The sequence below is a fragment of the Chlorocebus sabaeus genome, chromosome 17 (genome assembly GCF_047675955.1).
Source record: "Chlorocebus sabaeus isolate Y175 chromosome 17, mChlSab1.0.hap1, whole genome shotgun sequence".
NCBI lineage: Eukaryota > Metazoa > Chordata > Mammalia > Primates > Cercopithecidae > Chlorocebus > Chlorocebus sabaeus.
The window spans coordinates 26,743,133-26,749,132 of record NC_132920.1 but is presented as its reverse complement, the minus strand read 5'-3'; positions in this window follow the sequence as shown (position 1 = coordinate 26,749,132).

Here is a 6,000-nt window from a genome sequence, read left to right as displayed (position 1 = left end):
CTCATTGGAAGGTGAGTAAATCCATTCTCATTCTTAGTGAGAATGCTAGAAAATAATTAGCAAAGATTTGAGATGAGAAAAGTGATACCAGAAGGAAACTTAGAACGTCATCAATGAAGGAACAAAAGCAGAAATAGAAAATGTCTAGGTAGACATAACAGACTCTTATTCTTCTTTTGAGTTCCTTAAGGTATGTTTGGTGATTGAAAGCGAAAATTGTAACTCTATCAGAAACAGTTGTCATTGTATCTAGACGTACTACATAAATAAGATAAAAGGGTAAGTGTAATGGGCCTAACTCTTGATGAAGTTTCTATATTCAACTTGAATTGTAAAATATTGCTTCTAAGTATATTGTGAAAAGTTATATATGTGTATGGTAATCCCTAGACCACTTACTAACCAGATTTAAATAAACCAAAACAAGACAGAAAGGGGAACATAGAAGAATTAAAACGGATGGAACGAAGGTTAATAAATTATTAAATAGCAGATCTATCTAAAAACTTATCTATAATAGCATTACATGTAAATGATCTAAGTACTTAATTAAAAACTAGAGATCATCAGAATGTATTAAAAATAAATATGCTGACTATAAGAAAGCCACCTGCAGTACACTTATATATAAGAATAAAAGTTATATAGCAGATTGAAGGAAAAGAGTGGAAAAGATACCTCATGCAAGCATTAATCAAAGACAGCTGTGGTATATACATTAAAATCAGGCAAAGTAGATTTGAAAGCCGAGAAACTTTTCAGGAATAATGAGGCCTGCTAAATAACTACGATTGTCCATTCTCCGGGTAATACTGTTCCAAATGTATATGAGGACACAGATTTTCAAAATACATAAACAAAATTAGATAAGCCAGGTAAAAACAGAAACATCCAATTAAAGTTGAAGATGCTAAAACTCCTCTCTCAGTAATTGGTAGACTTAGTAGACAACAAATCGACAAACATGTTGGAGAACTGAACCACACCATCCACCAATGGATCTAATCAACTTCATAACGCAAAATAAAAATTTAGCCAGAAAGCAAAGACAATAATTAAAAGAAAAGTAAGATCATGTTATAACCAGGAAATTAAGAGTGGTCCAGCATACAGAAGGGTGCTATTACTGAAAGAGTTTGAAATAGTGACTTAGTTATTTTGAAACAGTTTTGAAGGTGTTATTTAGCTGGAAATGACAGAAAGACTGACTATGGTGAATCTGGAGGTGGATCTTCCGTTGTCTACATTTATCTTGTCTTCTTTTGAGGTCTGGGGTGTCTATACTTCCTCTGAATTACCTGACCCTACTACAGTGTCTGGCACAGAGCATCTCCCCACTGAAGATGTGTTAAATGAGTGGATAGTGATTGATAGATTCAAAAGAGTTGTGCAAGAATAATGTCCATTATTTGTCAAATCATCGAATGTGGTGTTTGAAGGAAGACAATGAATCAAGGTTGACTAGAAAGGTAAGCCCAAGGCCAGACGTGGTGGCTCATTACTGTAATCCCGGCCCTTTGGGAGGCCGAGATGGGCGGATCCCTTGACGCCAGGAGTTTGAGACCAGCCTGGGCAACACAGTGAAACCCTGTCTCTACAAAAAAAATACAAAAATCAGCCGGGTGTGGTGGTATGCATCTGTAGTTCCAGCTACTCAGGAGGCTGAGGTGGGAGGATCGCTTGAACCCGGGAGGCGGAGGTTGCAGTGAACAGAGATCGCACCGGTGTCCTGGCAATAAAGTGAGACCCTGTCTTAAAATAAAATAAAATAAAATGTAAAAGTTAAGCCCCGGCCGGGCGCGGTGGCTCACACCTGTAATCCCAGCACTTTGGGAGCCCAACGCAGGCGGATCACCTGAGGTCAGGAGTTTGAGACCAGCCTGGCCAACATGGTGGAACCCCATCTCTACTAAAAATACAAAAATTAGCCAGGCACCTGTACTCGTAGCAACTCGGAAGGCTGAGGCAGGAGAATCACTTGAACCCGGGAGGCAGAGGTTGCAGTGCGCCAAGATTGCGCCATTATGGCGATCCCTAGACCCCTGGGATGGTGATCCCTAGACCACTTACCAACCAGATTTAAATAAACCGAAATAAACTAGGAACAAGAACATACAAGAGTTGAGACAAGGGGAACAAATGATTAATAGATCGTTAAAAAGTAGATCTATCGGCTGGGCGCGGTGGCTCACGCCTGTAATAACAGCACTTTGGGAGGCCGAGGCAGGTGCATCACCTGAGGTCAGGAGATTGAGACCAGCCTGGCCAACATGGTGAAACCCCGTCTCTACTAAGAATACAAAAAATTAGCCAGGGATGGGGCCGGGTGCCTGTAATCCCAACTACTCGGGAGGCTGAGACAGGAGAATCACTTGAACCTGGGATGCGGAGGTTGCAGTGAGGGGAGATTGTGCCGTTGCACTCCAGCCTGGGTGACAAGAGCAAGACTCCACCTCAAAAAGAAAAACAGTGGATCTATCTAAAAACTTATGTATAAAAACACTAAATGTAAATGATCTAAACCCATGAGTTGAAAACCAGAAATTGTCAGAATGTATTATAAACGAATATGCTGACTATAGGAAAGTCACTAGTAATATGCTTATATATGACATTAAAAGTGACATAGCATATTGAAAGTAAAGAATGCGAAAAGACATGTCATTTAGGCATTACTCAAAGAAAGCTGTGGTGGATATATTCAAATCAGACAGACCAGATTTTAAATTGTAGAAAACTTCCAGGGATAAAGCTGTTACATAATTAGAGGTGTCAACACACCAGAGAAATAATGTCCCAAATGCATATAAGGACACAGGGCTTCAAAACTCGTAAGCAAAATTGGATAATCCAGATAAAAACAGAAAAATCCAATTACGTTTGCAGACCTTAACACTCCTCTCTCAGTAATTGATAGATCCAGCAGATAATAAATCAGTAAACACATTTGAGAACTGAACAACGCTCATCCAGCAATGGGTCTAATCAATCAACTTTTTAAAGCAAAATCACAATTTGGGTAGAAAGAAGAGAAAAAAAAATCAAAGAAAAGCAGGATCATGTTATAACTAGGAAATCAGGAATGTTCAGAGTGCAAAAGAGTGATATATTGAAACTGACATTTTTGAAAGCGTTATTTAGCTGTAAATGACACGGAGACTGAAATGGTATCTTCCCTTGTCCATATTTATCCTGCCTTCTCTTGAGGACTGGGCTGCTTGAATCTTTAGAATCTCCTGAACTTACAACAGCGTCTGGCACAGAGCATCTTCCCTGTGAATGTGTACTGAATCAACGGAAAGGAATTGACAGATTCAAAAATGTTTTGCAGGAATAATGTTTACTCTTTGACAAATCACTGAATGTGGTGTTTGAAGGAGAAAAATGTGTCAAAAGTTGACTTGGAAACGAAGCCCAAAAGGTAAGTAAAGGGGACTTGGGGGATGAGATATTATTTGGTGTGTGAATGAATGGGGTGCTGTGGAGAGGAGTAGGCAGTAAGATTGTGAACTGGAGCAGAGAAAGAATCACGTTTTAAAATCTAAAACATCTTCTCCGTTCAAGCTTTGATGCTTAGCAGCTCTGGCACCTTAGAAACGAAACTTATCTGAGGTTCCATTACTTCTAGAAAGTGCAGATTAGGACACATAGTTTTGTTGGTGAAGTTCCATTGGACTATATGAAGTAAACTCAATAAATCTCTCAGTATAATGAATGGCATACATGATTTGCTTTATGCTTTTTGTAGCAGGATTGTCTCCAGTCATGTAGATGCAAGTGGAGATAGAGAGTAAGACAAAGTAGTATGGATAGGAGATACCTTTAAAGACTATTTTTTCGTTCCTTCATTCATTCAGTTGGTCAGTCAGTGAACTATTATGGACTGAACATGTCCTGTGTGTCTTTTCAAAAAAGGGGACCATGGGAGGTGTAAGAGTGACTAAGATCTCTGAAGGAGGGAGAAGCCAGATGACTGGGCCACAAGAGGGAAAAAGTCAGCAAAACAGGTGCAATTGTTCCTGGCCTCTTGCCTCAAGATGGTTGTATTGTCAGGTGAATACTAGAAATGGGTAGATTCCGCCTGTCCTGAGGATAAAATTCTTTGGTTGCAGGATTGGCTTGGCTGATAAAGAGTGATTTCCAACACAAAGAAAGATTGTGTTCTTTGAAAGTTAGGAACTGATAAAGCAGCAGTGCTTGGGAAATAACATGTGGGATGTCAACTCTTAGGCGAGAACTGCCTTCTTTCTGCAGCAGGCCACACATCAATCTCAAAATCTAAAGGTTTTGAGTTTGAACATCAGAGAGGATACAGTTTTTGCTGCTATTTTGGTTGAGGGAAACAAAATGGGTGCACTAAATAATGAAATGCAAATGCTGTGAGATAGCAATTTGAAGACTGGGACTGACTCAATGTTAGCTTAGAATGGAAAAGTGATTTAGGTTTTCTTTGCTTTTTTGGTTTTTTTTTTTTTTTTTTTTTTTGGTTTGTCAGTGGTTTGAGTAAAATGAGTGGTAAAGGGATACAGATGACACAAGAAACTGCAAGCTATATCATATAATTGGTCTTTCTCGCTAGCTGATGGAAGAAACGGGAAATTTTTCATCCAAATTCCTGCTCTCAAGGTTACCTAATTGTAATTATGAGGTGAGTGGGTGAAGTCATTTATTCTCTTAACCTACATGTATTTCTCGAGCACATATCTTGTTAAGAGACTGTTTGGGGTACAGCCGTTTAACAGTGAAAAAACATATATTCCCACCTTTGTGAAACTACCTTCTAGTGGATAGGAGTGAGGAGAAACAGATCAGAAGCAAACAAGAAAAATACACAAGATGTTATGTGACAATGTCTACTGGGAAGGAATCCGTAGGCGGTAAGGGACTTGGGAGTGTGGAGGTGACCCATTCAGAAGGCTTTTAGGAGCGGAATCTGAGAAGTTGTCACCTTGAAGACATCCTTTACCCACTCCCCATCCCCTTCCCCACTCCCCACTCCTGCTCCTTCCTTCAATCATCTTTCTTCACATGGGAAATGAGGACTCTGGGATTCACTGGCTGGATCGCAGCACCTAGAGATGGATCTGATCAGTAAGAACTGCTCAGTAAGCATTAGCTACTGCTTTGGTTGCCTTCCCCCTGTGGAGTGCTGGCCTCTTGGATTGAGCTTGCATCATAGGTGTTCAGTAGGAGCTTGCTTAGTGGACTTACAGGTTGAGGTTAGAACCCACCAGGATTCTTCTCCTGGGAAGAACAGGTTTCCCTCTAAGGCTTCACACAGACGGTGGGTGAGGAAAGAGCCCTAAATTGCTTGAAAAATTGATTGCTCTTTGGGCAAAGCAAGAAACCCTCCTACGGAAGGGCATCATTTGGGCATATATCGGGGTCTCAGTACAAAGATGAGTGCTCAAGAGGTCAAGATGCTCAAGCAGAGAATCTGACCAGAATGTTCGTGGTACAGAGAAGCAATCCTGTTGGGAGAAGGAAGACAATTGACGCCTTGGAATATAAGCTGAAGAAGCTTCAAAGGGAATACTAAAAAGATTCAGGCACAAATCCTTTACTACATTCTTTTGTACAAATCAATTTTTGCCTAGAAAATCATACCTTACTATACATCCCTATTGTGTTCCTCCACCGTCTATTTTATTTTTTTAAGCGTTATTTCATTTTTATGTTCACAGAAGCTTGTTGCTACAACTAAATGAGCAAAACAGCCAGTAGCAACAGAATTGCGTTAATCTCTCTCCTCAGACCTTGAAAGCATTTTCCTTAAAGTTGGACAATATTCCACATACAAGGACTTTTACAGCACTCCGTGCCAGAAATTATACTGAATGGTTATTAATTTTTACGTAAGTCGGTCAATACAGTTTTTCAGCTTCTCCAAGTATTATTACTCCAGTGTTATAAATGACACTGAAGTAAAGGACATATCGCTCTCTTTATTCTGTGTATGTGTGTCTGCTTACAGCTAAGGACTTCCCAAATTATAGTTTT